Below are 20383 nucleotides of genomic sequence, written 5' to 3'. Positions count from 1 at the left end.
AAAAAACAGTTAGCTGGCAAGAAACCAAACTGAGTGTAAATAAAATAGTAATCACTGTGCTGTGGAAGAACCACTACCTTAGAAGCAAATTCGACCTGATTGGTGTAATCGTGTAGTGGACGTTGCCTGCCAAGTTTAACACAGTACTTCAATATTCATACACCTGAATAAAGAAGGTAGATTACAATTAGCATTGCTCTTCTCAAAACGAATGGAAACCAAAAAAAATAGTTGGTTGGAAATCTGATCGAAAAATAAATTGAAAGAAAATCGACAAAACCATACTATGTTCAATTCCCAGGAAAGATTGGAGGGGTCATAGACGGTCCCACTTAAAACCCAATTTCCAAGACACAATTTTCCTTTCACGTAATTTCGTAGAACACCATTATTTAGAAAAAGAATAATGGGAGAAGTTGTTTTTCTCTCTGTTGTGTTTTGTGAAAAATAAGGAGAATGACCCACTATTTATACAATTTTCTAAATGGAAAAATGGTAAAATAGTAGTTTTAGTTTCTAAAAATAGTAAAGGATTTTCCTCAACCAAAAGTATTTTCAAAATATTTTCTACAACAATCAGAGGATTTTCTACAATTGGAAATATTCTAAAAAATTCTTTTGCATTACCAACAGTTCCCTATTAATGCAAAAGTATTGGACATTTTTGTAAACATGATAAGAGAAATAGCGAAATTAGCCGCTTAAGTACAAGTATCTTGTGGATTTCAACTAGTACATAGTGAAATGAGTGATTCTTCTCTTTAACAAATGAACGAATTTTGAACTTGTTAAGATAAGGGGTTAACTCATGACACACAACTGACCTCAGAACTAATTGATGTTCCACGATAGATCAACAAGTTTTAGCCAATACACCTTGGGATGCTAGTAAGTGCTCTAAAAATTTTGTCCAATGTCTTTCATAGAATGTGGCTAGTTTTTTACATTTACATAGGTGATTTCATCAAGTCTATCTCCATATAGATCACCAAAATAAGGACTATGAAATCATTAAGAGTATTTTATTAAGCTCATCCTCTCAAATTTAAAGTCGGTGAATTCATTAAATCTGTCTCAATAAGACCACCCAAACTCTAGGATATGAACTCATTAAGAGTAATAAACTTAACCTCGCATGTCAGTGAATTCATCAAATCTGTCTCAATAAGACCACCCAAATTCTGGGATATGAATTCATTAAGAGTGAGAATTCAACCTTATGCATTTACATCGTTCTCCATAGGGATAGGTAGAATGTACACTATGAGTCTTCCCATGGTTTTGATTAACCACATTGAACTTAGAGAAGAAGTTGGGTATCGACTAAGAATTCCTCAACCAGTTGGCTTTAAGACCTATCCCCCTCGCCAAATCAAGAACCATTTTCCTACTGAACCCTTTGGTTAGTGGATCAGCTAGGTTCCTTCCAAACCTCACGTACTTCATTCTCCTATGAAGAAATCTCTATAAATAAATTCCTAAGCCACTCGACCTCTTGCTCGGATCAGTCAAGAGTTATAATCTTTGATTCCTTCGTGGAGTGAGTAATACACGTCTGTTTAGCAGACTTCCAAGAAATAATTACTCTCCCCAATGTAGAGGCATAAGCACTTATAAAGCTAACTTTATTAGTTACCAATTTCCATAACAACATCTCTTCAGGACTATAGGGTATCTAACAAATTCCAAGTTCCAATTTATTGTACTCTAATTTCACTCAAGACCATTTGGGGAAAGCTCAACCTTGATAACTAGCATAATAAATTACACTCCCGTGTTTGCTATGTCGATGCCGTCATCAACATGAATCCATACTTTTAGTAACCTTGTTGCATATAATTGACATTTTAATCTCAAGTCCATCTTAAGCCTTCAAGGCATAAGGTTATGATCCATTCAACGTGCATTGGACATAGACTCGAACTTGGTCTCATCTCAATCGTTGATGTAGTCTTGCCTATGGTCATTCCTCCACCAAACACTTTGACTTAATGCAACAACACATAATCATCAGGTTACAACCTTAACGAATCCTTAAGGGTATGACCTTTTGTCGACTGAATACTACCATCCCTTTGAATGTGGCACTCTTGTGGCATCCCATTCAATGCGTCTCTTTGAACGTGGTTTATGCCAACCATCCCTTGCACCACCAACACAAAAGTTCTTAATATAAGAAATTTAGACACATTGGTCATCCCCAACTTAGGCACTCTCGGCGCCTCTATGGTCACCCCATTGGGTGTGGCCATCTTGGACAACTACAACAAATGTGACACCATCGAACTAGGTCGATCTTAACCTTAATTTCAGACTTTAATGCTCATTCATGAAAACTCATAGGTTGCATGACCAAGACACCCCCACTGGTTCTCTTGTTTAAGCTCTTGGACTCGATAATCATCCAATCTAATTTGGTTAAAAACTCAATGCTGCTTGGACTAGCTTTACAAATCTCATATATTAGTAGCTTATCATGAATAAAGGCATCGTAAGCCCTATCCCAAACACAAGAATATAGTGATCCACTCTTGGTCTTTTGACCAAAGTTAAACCACTCGAGATCTGCCACATCAAAGCCAAACCCATATTCTATTACCTTAAAGCCCTCAACTGAGGTTACAAGCTCAAGTTACCAAGATTGGTTTAATCTCGCTAGGCCTTCTAAGTCCATCTTGATCGCAATGGCCCAACGACCCATACTGATGGAGCTTGCAACTATTCCACCACTACTTAGGCACACTCTTACACTACTCAGGTGCCCAAAAATCGATTGCCTCAAGTGTACTCTAGCTCATTACCTTAGGATCCTTCATTGGTTCTAGCAGTTGGAAACGAAAATGGTTCTCATGTTTAAAAAGTAGTACAATTTTGCTTCAAAATTATTGGAAATATATTATTGCAAAACAAAATCATTAGCACTGACAGGAAACCAAACTGAGTGTAATTAAAATAGCAATCATCGTGTCATGGAAGAACCACTACCTTAGAAACAAATTTGCCCTGATCGGTGTAATTGTTTAGTTGACATTTCCCCCAAGGTTAGCTTGTAAAATCTAATACCTAAATGTGTAATGGGTTAAAACTTTCTAGGTTAGAAAAGTTCCTATTTGTAGGCTAAATTCGTAGGTCAAATAATATTAAAATAATCTACACCAATCAAAGTTTGACTGAAATAAATACTTAGAGTTTAACTAGGATAAGAAAATTGAGAAAATTTGCATGACACGTCGCCACATCACCTATCGTGTTATCATGATGTCGTTTCCGTTTCTCTTTTGTTTTCATCATCGCGACATCGCATGGCTCATTCTCTCGACTTCATTATTTGATTGTGCTTGTATTTGACAAAAATGCGAGGCATATTCCACAACTACAAAAATAGTCACTTGTGTAACACCCTAAAATAAGGCCTAAGAGTTTTAGGGGTAATTTAAGAATTTTAGCCTTAAAGTCTTCGAAATTTTGTGACATGACATATCGAGAATGTTTTTGATTATGGTTTTTAGAAAATTAAATCAATTTCTAAAAATAATTTTTAAATACCTTCAATTTTGAAATAAGACTGATTTGTAAAAGAGTTAAAACTTAGAGTTTTTAATAGGCAAATAGACCAGATTATAAAATCCAACTTATTAAACCCCCACCTACAGCTTGTTTTCACGTTAGTTTTCTTCATTCAGTTATTTTGTCGTCTCTCACTCTCCCAAGACTCTCCCAATCGATTTTTGATTTCCAACTTTGATATTTTGATTTCTATCATCTTTTAGGCCATAAACCTCCATAGAAACCTAGAAAAACACCCAAAATCATCATTGATTTCTCCATTGTCAAGCTTTTGGGTTTTTCGGGATTTCGATCAAATGCTTGGATTTTTGTCATCTAGGGTAACAGTTCAACTTCTAATTAGTTTTAAATGTTATTTATTCCTTTAAATTGAATTGTTAGCCATTAAATCATATGTTTTTAATAAAAGCGAGAAATTAGGTCATTAATGGTGCATTTCGAGATTTTGAGTAAAAACATGGTTTCAAAGTGTTTTTCAAATATTTTTGACATGATAAAGAGGCTTCTAAACTTAATTTGAATTTTCGTTAAAGATTTATAATGTTTTAATGAATTTTCGTGAAAATAGCTATAAACATGTCAAAAATGTCAATATCATGAATTGAGTAGTTTAGCATAGTTTAAGGGTTGGGAATTAGTCGTAGATGAATAATTAGATGAATAAAACTCGTTTAGCTGAAAATATTAAGTGTAGATTGAGATATTTAGATTTCAAGTTGGTTATATTAAAAGTTTCAATTCAATAAGAACATAGCTTAGGCTTATGTTTGTTATTATTTGTGGTGAGTCCTTAACTAAATCTTGAATGTATTGTTATGTGAATTTGTTGTGTTGAAGCTTTGGATTCGCTAAGGCCATCTATGAGTTAGGAGAGGCTAGTTGAGCTATCGTCTTTTCAGTGAAAGTGTATTGGTGAGTGTTTGGAATAATTTCTTGTGAACATGATTCAATACGTTATTTGAGGATTTAGTTGTAGCCAAAACCCCGACTCTAAATTCCAAGAGTAAGCTTTCTTGTACTCTTAATTTAATATGTGCTTGTTGATTGAAAGAATGTGAACTATGACAATATGTTATATTATGCGATATTTGTTCATGTATGCCAGTGTGAAAGTGTATATGTAAGCATGTTATACATGCTAGATGACAGTGATAAAGCTATGATATAATGTGATATTTGCAGTGATTAAGTGCAGTGAAAGGTCAGTAAAATATGTGTTAATTACGGATATTTTGGCCTCGTGATTCTTGAAACCATTAGATATAGTTGGCATGTCATAGGATTGTGAGTACTCACTTATATGTTATATGATTTGGGCGTTGAGGCCTTGGGACATGTTAGAGGGATAAGGGAATGTGATCTAAGCTCCATTCAACGGGACATGTGAGGGGAAATAAGGAGAGTGTTAGCTTTATGCTTCACTTTTGGGACATATTTGACTCTATGAGTCTATGTGGTGTGTTGGAGATCCGTGTATCTGATGAGTGATGATAGAGCTCACTTTTATGATTCATAGCTCAAGTGCCAAATTAGCTTAAAATGTGTATATGTATAATGTGATGTATGCCTAAATGAGTATGTGGTTGCTATGCAAATTACCTATAAATATGATTATATGTATTGAGAAATGTGCATGAACATGTATGTATTGATTATGTAAAAATTCTATCAAATATACGTGTGAAGTAAAATATGTGAACTAAGTCAAGGTTGGTATAATTATGCTACTTATAGGTTTTGCTAATGTTTGATAAAATGTTTGCATGATAGTTGTTCTAGGCATTCACTGAGCTTGTTTAAGCTTACCCACTCTTTTCAACGTGCAGATTAGTGACGATTCGGTGTGGGCGGTGTGGTTTTTCAAGGAGTGGTCCAAGGAGGACTCGTTAATATTTTGTAGGTGTTTATTATTTATTTATGTTTTGGGGAATAAAATAATGTGTTAGACTTGCTTATGGTCATGTTAATTTTTAGACATTTTGCTGGTTTTTGGTTCTGTTTATAAGGTTTATATGTTTATATTTATGCTTGGCTTCATGAACATGAAGACGGTTTGATGTTACTTGCTCGGATACGATTTTGAGATTTTGAACTTTTAAACATGGTCGTTTGGATGATTATTTGTCAAAGTATTTGATGCATGATGTTTAGAAACTAAATTGGAATGAATTAAATACTATTGTATGTTGTATTTTTGAGGTCTGAAGTAGAGGTATTGGTAATTAGGTTTTAAAAATTATACCTTTGTGTTTTGAAACGTGTAGGGAAATCAGAGTAGAGATTTGGTATCGATACCTTTGCTCAAGTATTGATACTCGGGGTATTCATTCCAATTTAGAATACAAGTTTGGTATCGATTTTCTAGGTGGTATTGATACCATTTAAAGAAAATATCGATACCCTAGGGTCAGTATCTTATACCTACATGTTTAAGTTTTAAATTTTGCTAAGTGGTCCAAATAACGCGATAAGATACATTGATGTATCCAGTACGATTTAATGATGATTAATGTATGTATGTCTTAAAACCTGTACAAATGCTATGAATGACATGTGTTGATTTTAATAAAGTGAACATTGTAATGTACAAGTAGTGAGACGGTGGTGTGGAATCTTTATATTCGGGCTCGGTGACCGGGGCAAGTATAGGGTGTTACAACTTCTGTTTACCTCAAGTTACATTTTAGTCATTTATGATTGAAAATCTTACGTTTTAGTCACTTACATAACCTGTTGTAACATTTTAGTCACTGAGCCATTAATTTTCGTTAACAATATAACGGTAAACTAACGTGACACATTAAATCCTCATTTCAAACAAAAAAATTTAGGTTAAATTATACAATTGGTCCCCATATTTTTTTCATTTTGAGCAAGTTAATTTTTTCTTTTATGTTCTTTTAACTTTCAGTTTTTTTCTTTATTTTCCATTCTTTTTTTGTTTCTGCCTTTGGTTTCCTCCCCTCTCCATCTCTTTTAATGTAGTTTTTCTATGTTTTTCATTTGTTAAAACTTTTTTATGTTTACGAAAAAAGAAAAGGCAAAAGCTGAAACCAAAATAAAACTTACTTCACATATTCTAACCCCATAATTACAAACCCTCATCGTCCATCATCGCTTTAACTAACAAATTTGGATCTCTCAATGACCTAGCCCACAAGCTCGCCTAACTCAAAGACCTCGCCAGTCGTGACTTATGGGAAATCCACCCTTAATAAAGTTTCGCGAGCCTATTTCCTTAACCCTCTAATCAACCCCACGACCACCTTATCTACCTTACCTACAAGATTTTTACCCTCTCGGAAGTACATTGTTTCACAGATTCTTCAAATGACCTCTAAACTCTCAATGACTAAAATGACCACCATACGAAACTTACCCTCAACCTTACCTAAACCAAATTGGTTCCATGCTCCCTTTCTCTATTCGGTTAATCCATGCTCAGCTTCTAATCAAGCTTGCTTGGGAATATCCAAAAAGGTTTAGATCAATTTTATCGTTTGATTAATTTTATTCGTCAGAAAATAAAATAAAAGGAAAGGAATAATTCACATGATTCTATAAATTTTGGAAACGAAAAAGATTTTTTTGAATATAAAGAAGGCATAATTGCATAAAATACCTCAATGTTTATGGGTTTTGGGTTTGAACCCTTCACCATTTTTTTATTAACACCCTCAACGTTATGATTTTCTCAGAAATCAACCCAATTTTAACGGTAAACGTGAGTTGACCTTCAATCAAACATCAGGTCAATGAAGTAGCCAATGTGGAATGCCACATAACCACGATGATATAAATGGCGTCATCAAAATAATTTTTTTATTTTTTTCCATATTCATTCAGCTTCTCTCTTTCTTTCCTCCCCTCTAACTGCTTTTACAATAAAAAAACACGCACCACCATTTTCATCAAAACCCGCACCTGCATTTCACTCTCTCGTAATCTCATTTTATTATATTTTATCCTTTATTCCTATTTCCCACCATCCCTACATTCTTCATCTCCTTTGCAACCACAATAGTCTACTCCCTCTTGTGAACTACAATGGTTTTCAAGGATTAAGAAGCTTTAATATCTCCATACTAATATCCACCCAATTGATTTATTCTAAGATTCCTACCATGAAAACCCAGAAAAGGGTTGAAGAGATCCTAAAAAATAATTAATGAATCAGTTTCCTCTTTTTCTTCCCTATTAAAAACAAAATGAACAGAAAATACACAGAAAACCTATTCCGATTATAATATAAAATCAAGCAAACAGGTTAAATAAGTAAACCTGGAATGGAATTGGATAAATAGGAGAAAAAGTAGGAGAAAATCACTCACACCAACATAAGTAGCATCCAAGTAAGTGATACTCATTTCGATAGAAAATCCATTGGTACTAGCTCTATAGGTGTACATAATCGCTGATCCAACCAAATCTACCATGACGCAATAGCTCTACCATGCAAAAAATTACCAGCGTTCTTTTTTTTTCACAATTCAAGCATCAAAAAATAAAAAATTCACCCATAATCAATTAAAGTACCAAATTAGAATTAACCAAAATCAAAATTTGTGATGAATTATGAAATTGAGAGAAGATATACTAGCAAAAGAGGAGGGACTTTCATGGAGCAAAGGAATTGACCCTTTTCGACTTGGTCAACACTGAGACCTTATATGATGAAGTTTTCGAAGAATTTAGGAGGCATGCCATTGATGGTTGAGATGTTCTTGTCATTATCTTCAGCCCCAACTCCTTTTTCCAAGTATTTATTCACTGTTTCCAAATCCATTGGATTTTGGCTGCCTCATTTCTTCTCGCAATTTTGTGGCTGGGAAGAAGATGAAGAATGTAGGGATGTTGGGAAATGGGAATAGGGGATAAAATATAATAAAATGAGATTACGAGAGAGTGAAATGCAAGTGTGGGTTTTGATGAAAATGTTGGTGAGTGTTGTTTTTTGTAACAATAGTTAAAAGGGGAGACAGAAAGAGAGAAGAAGAATGGGGAAGAGAGAAAGAGAGAATAAGAAAGAATATGGAAAAATGAAAAAAAATTGTTCTGGTAACGTCATCTAAGACATTGTGCTTCTGTGGCATGCCACATAGGTTGCTTTGTTGACCTGTAGTTTAACTGAGGGTCAACTCACGTTTACAGTTAAAATTGGGCTGATTTTGGAAAAAATCATAACATTGAGGGTGTCAATACAAAAAAAAGGTAAAGGTTCAAACCCAAAAACCCATAAATGTTGAGGGCATTTTATGCAATTATGCCTATAAAAATTCAATTTATGTTTAGATTTGATTAAGGATATGATTTTTTATATTGATTAGTTCGATCTAATTTTAGTTTCACAATTAGGTTATATTCAAATTGTAGAACCCAAATTTTGGCCCTAGCCCGCATAAACAAAAAAAATATAACCAAACCAAAATAAATAAAGTCCAATTAATGCCCAAATTACAAAAACCCAATACCATGCCCAAATTATTAACCTATTAGCTTAATACACAAAACAGCCCAACTAACCCAACTAAACCCTAGCCCAAAAAAAAAGAAAAAACAAGAAACCATAAGCAGAAAACGTAGCAGCCGCCGCCCCCAATGGTAGCCAAACGGCAGCCGCCGCACACCGCCCTTCGTGCTGCCTTCTCTGCATGTGTTGCCATGTGTGTACCTGCAAAATGGACTAGGAGAGTCCAAGAACAACACAAATAGTGTACAAAAGAGGAAAAATAAGAAGATAAGTAGTATTTTTTGGGCTATAAAAAGGGGTCCCCAATTTGTATATTTTACACACGAATGAATCAAATAAAAGTGGAAAAAAATCAACTCAAGTGTAGACCTTTTTCAAAGGTAATTGTTTTTTTCGGTCTATTTATTGATTAATTTATTTTTATTTTTTATTTATTTATATTTTTTATTTTGAAAGAATAAAAATCGTACCATTGTGAGGAGGAGATGCTGATTCCGATGAAAATTGGTGTTTTTGGAGTTCGGTAGTCGAAAAACAAAAAAAATGGGTTTTTGATTTTTCGGCACCGTGTACGGCGGGGCCATCGTCCGCGACCGACGATCGCCACGGTGGTTTGGTGCCGAGGCTTTGGCCGGAAGGAGAGAAAATGGGAGAGAGTTGAGAGGTCTTTTTGAAGTTTTTTAAAAATGGTGGGCAAAATGAGTTTCTAAGCAAAATTTTGAGTTTTATAGTGTGACCAAAACGACGCCGTTTTGGTGGGATTCAGAATGCTCAAAACGATGCTGTTTCAAGCTCGCCCGTATGTGACCCGACCCGGCCAAAGGGGATCCGCGTGTTTTTTAAATAAATGGTATATTTGCGCGCGTGACCCTTCCGCCTCTGCGACGCGCTGCAATTTAGTCAACTTCATTTTTTTCCTTTTAAATTTTGCCCGATAATCTTATATTCATTTCATTCTTGTCCCTTGGGAATGACGCACATAAGGACAGGGGATATTTTCCTATTTAGTCCCTTTTTTTTTCCATTACACATTATTTTGACCCTTGTTGGCTCATTTTCTTTTTTAATTTATGCTCTGAATTCCATTTTGATTTCCATTCAACCCTTAATCTGTTTAATTTCAATTTTTGTTTTTGAACCCTTTTTTCGTTTTACTTAATATTTTATTTATTTATTTAACTTTAATTTTAATTGAATTTATATTACTTTCTATTTATTTATTTACTTAATATTTTCTTAGTTAATTTTTACCCTTATTAATGTCATTTTTATTTTCATTACCTATTTAGTTTTTTTTAAGAATATTTATCTTCTTTTAATCAAATTTATATTAGTTTTTATATCTGCTTATCTACTTAGTATTTTAGTATTTTATTTTTAGTATACTTGTTTTATATTCTTACCTTCATTAATGTCATTTTGCTTCATTATCTACTTATTGATTACTCGCTATGCTTCCTTAAAAATTTAGATTATTATAATGGTTATTATCATTCTTGTTATGGTTATTTTCATTATCAATATTTATATTATTGTTCCTCGTTATGAATTGGTAGTATTGCAATTAACATGCCGCTTATTTCTAGTATACCGTTATTTTATGTACTAGTATTTTTTAAAAAAATAAGGTAATATTTCGTATTTTAGATATTCAAAAAATTGTGCCCTAACTTACAGGGTTTCGATTTTCTCGTTGAACCAAAACGACCCAATTTGTTAGTTTTCAAAATAAAATTAACAGCAAGCCCTATGTCACCTTTGGAACTTCGAGGAATCGTGCCCTAACTTATGGGATTTTCGATTTTCTCATTGAACTAAGGTGACCAAACGTTTTCAGATTTCAAATATAAAATTTTGATAAATTTTTTGAGGTTTAGCTTATTCTCAAGGATTAAAATGCCGTATCCTAACTTACGGGATATGACACTTTGTCACCTTGAAATGAGGAAATCTTTTCTACATTCATTCAATTTTTTTCCTCCAAGTGTTGTTTTTAAAATTGGCATCAATAAAAAAGGACCATTTTTTTAAATTTCTTCTCGAATTTTCAATCATTCGACCTTAAGATATTAAATAATTAATTTGGTACCAATTTTGGGCGTTACGAGGGTGCTAATCCTTCTTCGTACGTAACTAACTCCCGAACCCATTTTTCTAAAACTCGTAGACCAAAATCATTTTTAGGTGATCCAATCACACTTCAATAAAAGATTGGTGGCGACTCCAATTTTCATTTTTAAGTCGATAACTAATTTTTGTTTTTAAAAAGTGGTTTCAACAGTTTGGCAACTCCATTGGGTTCTTGTTTTTAAAAAGTACTGTCACCACCTATCCCCGAGGAATTTAACAGTGTTTGACAATTCCATGGGATGTGTGCTAGGCCGACATGATGCGACAGGAAAGAAAGAAAGGGCAATATACTATCTCAGTAAAAAATTCACTGATTGTGAAACGAGATACTCACCTATTGAGAAATTTGTGCTTTGATCTGAACGACTCAGAGAATGAGGCAGTACATGTTGTACCATACGACTTGGCTAATTTCAAAATTAGACCCTTTAAAGTATAAGATAGAGGCGACTGCTTTGAATGGGAGGATGGCCAGATGGCAGATTTTGCTTTCTGAATTTGACATAGTCTATGTGAGTCAGTAGGCCGTGAAAGGGAGTGCAATACCCGACTTTCTAGCTAGTAGAGCCTTGGAGGATTACGAGCCTTTGAATTTTGATTTCCCAAACGAGGACTTGATGTATGTGGTAGCCACTGAAGAAAACTCCCAAGTGGGTCATATTTGGAAGCTAAACTTTGATGGAGCCTCGAATGCTGTGGGCAATGGAATTGGGGCAGTCTTAGTATCCCCAGATGAGGATCATTATCATTTTACTTTCAAATTAGATTTTGATTGCACAAATAACATGGCAGAATTTGAAGCATGCATCATGGGCATTCGTGCGGCTATGGAGCATGAAATCAAAGTACTAAAGGTATATGGGGATTCTGTATTGGTGATATACCTACTTAAAGGTGAATGGGAAACGAGAGATCCTAAATTAATTAGTTATCAAAAACTGGTCCTCGAATTGATTGACGAGTTTGATGACATTACTTTTTGCTATCTCCTACGAGATGAAAACCAGATGGCTGATGCGTTGCCTACTCTAGCCTCCATGATCAAAGTGAACAGATAGGGGGACATGAAGTCTATCTGGATGAGCATCTATGAAACCCCAACTCATTGTTGCAATATCAAATAAGGAGAAAAGGATGACAGCCCTTGGTATCAAGATATATTACGATATGTGAAGAATCGTGAGTATCTTGACCAGGCAGCTGAGAATGATAAAAGGACTCTAAGAAGACTAGCCATTGATTATGTCTTAGATGGGGAGATCTTATATAAAGAGGGAAGGATTAGGTGCTATTAAGATGTGTGGACATTGTGGAGGTTAAAAAAATCTTGGAAGAAGTCCATGAGGGTATTTGCGGAACGCATGCCAGTGGTTTCACAATGGCTAGACAAATTATGAGATTCGGGTACTACTGGTCCACTATAGAAGGAGATTGCATCAAAGAAGTGCCATAAATGCCAAATTTATGGTGATAAAGTGCATACACCTCCTTCGCCTCTCCATGTTATGACTTCTCCATGGCCTTTCTCTATGTGGGGTATGGATGTCATTGGGCCAATATCGCCGAAGACTTCTAATGGGCATCGTTTCATCTTTGTAGTTATTGTTTACTTCACCAAGTGGCTGGAAGTCGCTTCATATGCTAATGTCACAAAGTTAGCAGTCAGTAAGTTCTTGAAAAAGGAGATCATATGTTGATATGGAATGCCCAAAAGAATCATATCTGACAATGCGTTGAATTTGAACAACAACTTAATAGCGGAGGTCTGCAGTCAATTTTAGATCAAACACCATAATTCATCACCGTATCGCCCAAAAATGAATGGTGCAGTGGAAGATGCCAATAAGAATATCAAGAAAATTGTGGGGAAAATGATTGAGACTTACAAGGACTGGCATGAGAAATTACCATTTGCCCTCATTGCTTATCGAACATCAATCAAGACTTCCACTAAGGTAACACCTTTCTCCTTGGTTTATGGTATGGAGGCAGTGTTACCTATTGAAGTCGAAATCCCTTCTCTCCGGGTGTTGGCTAAACTAAAGTTGGATGAAGCAGAATGGGTCCAGTCTCGATATGCTCAGTTGAACTTAATAGAGGGAAAAAGGCTAAAAGCTATTCAACACGGTCAGATGTATCAAAGGCGAATGATGCGGGCCTACAACAAAAAGGTTCGCCAACAAAATTCCACGAGGGGGACCTAGTATTGAAAAAGATCTTTCCTATACAAAAGGATTTTAGAGGGAAATGGATACCAAATTGGGTAGGTCCATATGTTGTATAGAGGGCCTTTTCCGGAGGAGCTTTAATCTTGAGTGAGGTGGATGGTAAAAACCTGCCAAACCCTATAAACTCAGATGCACTCAAGAGGTACTTTACCTAAAAGGAGAAGGGATCAAGGTGAAAACCCGCAAAGAGCTCTTTGAGTCCTTAAAAAAAAGAGAAAATGAGAGGCCAAGGTGAAAACCCGCAAAGGGCGCCTTGAGACCAAACGAGATTTGAGTTGAAAACCCGAAAAGGGCGGCTCAAAGTTTGATCAGAAGGGGACATGAGGTGATCAGAGCAATGCAAAATTTTGATTAGGGCATGGGGTGATCTTGCTATGCCTGAATTAACAAGAAAGGTGGTATACAACGTTTGGGGCATCGACAGAGTACTGTAGATCTCCTAAACACATGTCTTCAGAAAGTCTGTACAGAGAAGCTCAAGCTGCGATATCTAGGGCACCTAGTCTTCATACTATTTATATTGAGCTTGTTGTCCCTGGAATACTTTATTCTATCCAAGAAACTTGTTCTCAATCAGTTCCTTTTTTATTATTATTTTTTACATACTTCTCGATAATTTATTCATTTTGAGCTATCTTATTCTTATCCAGTGTTATAATCTTTTGCAAGCATGTTGCATTAGAATAATGATTAATGGACTAATAAAAATTTCATAAGGGAAGTTTTGCATATTACTCTAGAAGTTTCTAAATAATACAGTAACCTGAAATAGGACTATTGTTTAGAATACACCAAGTTTAAATATTGAAATATTTAATAAGGAAAAGTCTAAATTGATACCATCCCTTCAAATATCCCTTCAGATTTTGTTGTCAAAAGTATTGATTGAACAAAATGTCAAGATGTCATGTTAGTGATAAAGCTTCAATCACCAAGCAATAAAAAGGAGTTTCCTTGGAGAAGAGAATCATTCATTTGTCTATAGGCATTCGGTTTGACACCCTGGGAATGGTGTAAAGGACCAAAGAGTTTCACATTTTATATCCTTGAATTGCGACAGGAGAAGATTGAGGAAAAACCAGATTTTTCTACCCTTGGGTTATAGCGGGAGAAAAATGGTACAAATTTTGTGTCACAGTGGATTGAACTTTGTGGTTTATAGTGGGGCAATCTAATTAAGTTTTTTAGGATGCTGGCCAAGCAAGAAGGTGTTATAGCACGTAAGTGATAAGACCTTAATAAACTTTGAGTAATGACAACCTAAATGATAAAAAAGGATTATTCTCAAAAAAATGACATTCTGCATTCATTCAAATGTCATTCATACACATCTAGCTAGGAGTATTTGATTCATTTTGATCATGTCATCCTAATCAGTAGGCATAATTAGGTTCATAAAATGGATCATACAGGTCATGTTCCCTATAGAACAGATCAGTGAAGATAGCAAGCCTTATCTCCCGGAGTAGCAGTGGAGTAGGTTGAAGATAACAGATCTTGCCTTCCTGTACTGACAGCAAAGCAGATTGAAGACGGAAAATCTTATCTTCCCAAGGTAGTAGGGAAACAGATTTAAGCCACCAGTCCTGTCTCCCTGAGCAGCAGTGGAGTAGATTGAGGATTGTGGATCCTGTCTCCCTAAACAGTAGTGGAGTAGATCAAATACGGTGAATCTTATCTTCCCAAGGTAGTAGGGAAGTAGATTTAAGTCACCAATCCTATCTCCATGAGCAATAGTGGAGTAGGTTGAAGAATGTAGATCTTGTACCCCTAAGCAGTAGTGGAGCAAATCGAAGACGACGAATCTTATCTTCCCAAGGTAGTAGGGAAGCATATTTAAGCCACCAGTCCTGTCCCCCTAAGCATTAGTGGAGCAGATCGAAGACGGTAAATCTTATCTTCCCAAGGTAGTAGGGAAATAGATTTAAGCCACCAATCCTATCTCCCTCAGCAGCAGTGGAGTAGATTGAGGATTGTGGATCCTGTCTCCCTAAAAAGTAGTGGAGCAGATCAAATACGGTGAATCTTATCTTTCCAAGGTAGTAGGGAAGCAGATTTAAGTCACCAATCCTATCTCCCTGAGCAATAGTGGAGTAGGTTGAAGAATGTATATCTTGTCTCCCTAAGCAGTAGTGGAGCAGATTGAAGATGGCGAATATTATCTTCCCAAGGTAGTAGGGAAGCATATTTAAGCCACCAGTCCTATGTCCTTGAGCAGCAGTGGAATAGGTTGAAGAATGTAGATACTGTCTCCTTAAGCAGTAGTGGAGCAGATCAAAGACGATGAATTTTATCTTTCCAAGGTAGTAGGGAAGCAGATTTAAACCACCAGTCCTATCTCTTTGGCATTACAGTGGAACAGATTGAAGCTACAACAACGAATCTTACTTCCAGGGTAGTGTAGTGGAACAGATTGAAGCTACAACAGCGAATCTTGTTTCCCAGACATTACAGTTAAATAGATTGAAGTTACAACAACGGATCTTACTTTCCTAGCATTGCAGTGGAACAAGTTGAAGCTACAAGCCTTATCTCCTTAAAGTTGCAGTGGAGCAGGCTGAAGATAGCGAATCTTATGTCCCTGAAGTTACGTGGAGCAGACTGAAGATTGCAGGTCTTATCCCTTTGAAGTTGCAGTGGGGCAGACAGAAGATGACGAATCTTATCTCTCTGACGTTGCAGTAGAGTGGATCGAAGTGGCAACTCCTATACACTTGAAGACACAGTCGGTTGGAGTGAAGCTACTCACCAAAAGAAGTCAATACTCGGTAAGACCGGGGAAATTTGTCCCTATTAAAGTCTTTGTTTCATTCCCGTTGCAAGACAATGAGCAAAAAGGGGTAGCTGTAGAACCCAAATTTTAGCCCAGGCCCACAGAAACAAAAAAAAATAAAACCAAACAAAAATAAATAAAGCCTAATTAATATCCAAATTACAAAAACCCAATACCAAGCCATTATTAACCCATTAGCCTAATACCCAAAACAGCCCAACTAACCCAACTAAACCCTAGCCAAAAAAAAGAAAAAATGAAACCCTAAGCAGAAAAACAGCAGCCGTAGCCTCTACTAGTAGCCAAACGGGAGCCATCGCACGCCGCCATTCATGCCGCCTTCTCCGCATGTGCCGCCACGTGTGTACTTGCAAAATGGACTAGGAGAGTCCAAGAACAACACAAATAGTGTAAAAAAGAGGAAAAATAGGAAGATAAGTAGTATTTTTTGGGCTATAAAAAGGGGTCCCGAATTTGTATATTTTACATACAAATGAATCAAAGAAAAGTGGAAAAAAATCAATTCAAGTGTAGACCTTTTCAAAGGTAGTTTTTTTTTCTAGTATATTTATTTATTAAATTTTTTATTTTTTTATATTTTTTATTTTGAAAGAAAACAAAAACAAAGAATAAAAATCGTACCTTTGTGAGGAGGAGGTCTCGATTCCGATGAAAATCGGTGTTTTTGGAGTACGAGAGTCGAAAAAAATGGGTTTTTGATTTTTTGGCCACCGTGTATGGCGGCGCCGTCGTCGACGACCGACGGTCGCCATGGTGGTCCGGCGCCAGGGCTTTGGCCAAAAGGAGAGAAAAGGGGAGAGAGTTGAGAGGTTTTTTTGAAGTTTTATAAAAATGGTGGGCTAAATGATTTTCTAAGCAAAATTTTGAGTTTTATAGGGTGACCAAGACGGTGCCGTTTTGGTGGGATTCAGAATGCTCAAAACAACGCCATTTCAAGCTTGCCTGCATGTGACCTGACCCAGCCAAAAGGGATCCGCATGTTTTTTAAATAAATGGTATATTTGCGGGCGCGGCCCTTCTGCCTTTGCGACGCGCTGCAATTTAGTCAACTTCGTTTTCTTTCCTTTTAAAATTTGCCCAATAATGTTATATTCATTTCATTCTTGTCCCTTGAGAACGACGCACATAAGGACAGGGGATATTTTCCTATTTAGTCCCTATTTTTTTCCAATACACATTATTTTGACCCTTGTTGGCTCATTTTCTTTTTTAATTTGTGCCCTGAATTCCATTTTGGTTTCCATTCAACCCTTAATCTGTTTAATTTCAATTTTTGTTTTTGAACCTTTTTTTCATTTTACTTAATATTCTATTTATTTATTTAACTTCAATTTTAATTGAATTTATATTACTTTCTATTTATTTATTTACTTAATATTTTCTTACTTAATTTGTTCATTTTAATTTTTACCCTTATTAATGTCATTTTTATTTTCATTACCTATTTAGTTATTTTTATGAATATTTATCTTCAATTTTAATCAAATTTATATTAGTTTTATATCTGTTTATCTACTTAGTATTTTATTTTTAGTATACTTGTTTTTATATTATTGTCTTCATTAATGTCATTTTGCTTCATTATTTACTTATTGATTACTCTGCTATGCTTCCTTAAAAACTTAGAGTATTATAATGGTTATTATCATTACTGTTATGGTTATTTTCATTATCAATATTTATATTATTGTTCCCTCGTTATGAATCGGTAGTATTGCCATTAACATGCCGTTTATTTCTATATACCGTTATTTTTTGTACTAGTATTATTTTAAAAAAATAAGGCAATATTTCGTATTTCAGATATTCGAAAAATCGTGCCCTAACTTATAGGGTTTCGATTTTCTCGTTGAACCAAAACAACCCAATTTGTTAGTTTTCAAAATAAAATTAAAAGCAAACCCTATGTCATCTTTGGAACTTCGAGGAACCGTGCCCTAACTTACGGGGTTTTCGATTTTCTCATTGAACTAAGGTGACCAAACGTTTTCAGATTTCAAATATGAAATTTTGATAAATTTTTTGAGGTTTAGCTTATTCTCAAGGATTAAAATGCCGTATCCTAACTTACGGGATACGACACTTTGTCACCTTGAGATGAGGAAATCTTTTCTACATTCATTCAAAATTTTTCCTCCAAGTGTTATTTTTAAAATTGGCATCAATAAAAAAGGATCATATTTTTAAATTTCTTCTCGAATTTTCAATCATTCGACCTTAAGATATTAAATAATTAATTTGGTACCAATTTTGGGCGTTACGAGGGTGCTAATCCTTCTTCGTACGTAAGTAACTCCCGAACCCGTTTTTCTAAAACTCATAGACCAAAATCGTTTTTAGGTGATCCAATCACACTTCAATAAAAGATTGGTGGCGACTCAAATTTTTATTTTTAAGTCGACAACTAATTTTTGTTTTTAAAAAGTGGTTTCGACACAAATCAAGATTTGATTAATCCAATTTTAGTTTCAAAATTAGGTTACATTCAAATTGATATTTGGTTAAGAATGATTGATATTCAATTTTCAATGTAATCCAATTTAGGAATCATGTAAAAGAAACAAGGACCTAGTTTATTTGGTGGACAAAAATCGTGTTTCTACATTGAAGAATATGAGAAGAGAGAAAATAAAGGAGAAGAAGAAAAGGAAAATGAAAGAAGTAAAAGAAAAAGAATTAAATTGTTCAAAAAAAGTATAAGGACTAGTTTTAACAAATGGAAAACATAAAAAAAGTTGTGTTAAAAGAAATGGAGAAGGGAGGAAAACAGATGGAGAAGGAGAAGAGAACGGAAAATGAAAATAAAAAAAGAAGGAAAGTTCAGCAAAATAAAAGAAAAAATTAAATTGCTTATAACAAAAAAATATAAGGACCAATTATATAATTTAACCTAAAATTTTTGTTTGGAATGACGATTTAACGTGCCATGTCAGCTTACCGTTGCACTATTAACGACAACTAATGCTCAGTGGTTAAAATGTTACAACACGATAACATAAGAGACTAAAATATAACATTTCAAACATAAATTGTTAAAATATAACTTGAGACAAAGAAAAGTTATGATTTTAATAATTTACCTTTACGGGAGATATAACAAACTTGTTTAATTATTAACCTCAGGAGTATATATAGTAGATTAGTGGCACATAATCCAAAAGGCTTATTTGGAGGGTAATTGAACACATAAATATTAAGGTTGAAGTTTCTAAAGCTCATAACGATTAAATTTATTTAAAATGTTTGACACATAATACAAATGCATGAATATATCAAAATACACATCTTATAAAATTTTGACTTACTAAATTTATTTAAAATATATAAAACCTTTTAAGCAGGATTTGAAATATGAAAAACATAAGAATAAAAAATCTCAAGTTATCATGAATTCGGGTGCCCTGTTAATGCGATTTCCTAGCTTCTGGCAATATACAGCGTGAAGGATGAGGGCAGTACTTAATTCACAGGAGGATTACCACCTCCTGCATGACAAGCAGGATCATGTTCAGGACATGGAGTTGGTTTTCCTCCTCCTAGATTTCTATGTACCACTTCTCTTCTCTTCTTAACTACAATTATAACCCCCAAAACAAATAAAAATTCAAAAGAAAATCAGGAAGAGATCATAAATATAAGCAATTAAGAATAACTTTTGTATATAGTTTCAATTCGACTTACCGGTTACAGGAGTGTTTGTGGTTGAAGGAGGAAAGAGTAGTGAGAATGATAGCAGTATGAGTAGTATACAAAGCATGAGGGATATCTTGTAGGCCATGTTTGGTTGGTGAAAAACTGGTTTTCTGTGGTGAAGATAATGGGAGGAATTAATCAGACTTGGTTGTGATTATTTTGGAGGAGAAACATCACTTTGGAACTCTATCCTTTAATCTATCAATTGACTGCTTACCCTTGCTAAATAAGATTCCATAAGTTTGATCGAATTTGTTTATTATTGTTATTTTGACAATCCTCCATGAAAATTTATTAGTCTTGTTTTCCTTAATTATTTATTTGTTTCCAAAATCAACCACAAAAGTTTATTATTTGATCAAGGTTTAATATATTATTTGGTACTTAAGTTTGAAACTTTTTTCTAATATGGTACTTATGTTATTTTTTATCTAATTTGGTACATATATTTCATAAAAGTTATACATGTTGGTACCCAAAGGTAACGAGGTTAACTTTTTA

At 34.7% G+C, this 20383-nt stretch overlaps 1 long non-coding RNA gene across 1 annotated transcript; it reads right to left on the bottom strand.

Moving 5' to 3' along the window:
- Positions 1-19394: 19394 nt before the first annotated feature.
- LOC128033677 (uncharacterized) lies at positions 19395-20107 on the bottom strand. The gene is made up of 2 exons (XR_008189664.1): positions 19871-20107; positions 19395-19761 (listed from the first exon to the last, which is right to left on the bottom strand). It is a non-coding gene; the product is annotated as an uncharacterized LOC128033677 (long non-coding RNA).
- Positions 20108-20383: the final 276 nt, after the last annotated feature.

The sequence above is a fragment of the Gossypium raimondii genome, chromosome 10 (assembly GCF_025698545.1).
Source record: "Gossypium raimondii isolate GPD5lz chromosome 10, ASM2569854v1, whole genome shotgun sequence".
Classification (NCBI taxonomy): domain Eukaryota; kingdom Viridiplantae; phylum Streptophyta; class Magnoliopsida; order Malvales; family Malvaceae; genus Gossypium; species Gossypium raimondii.
Note: the sequence above shows the minus strand (reverse complement) of the source record. Positions and strands in the feature narration are given on the sequence as shown.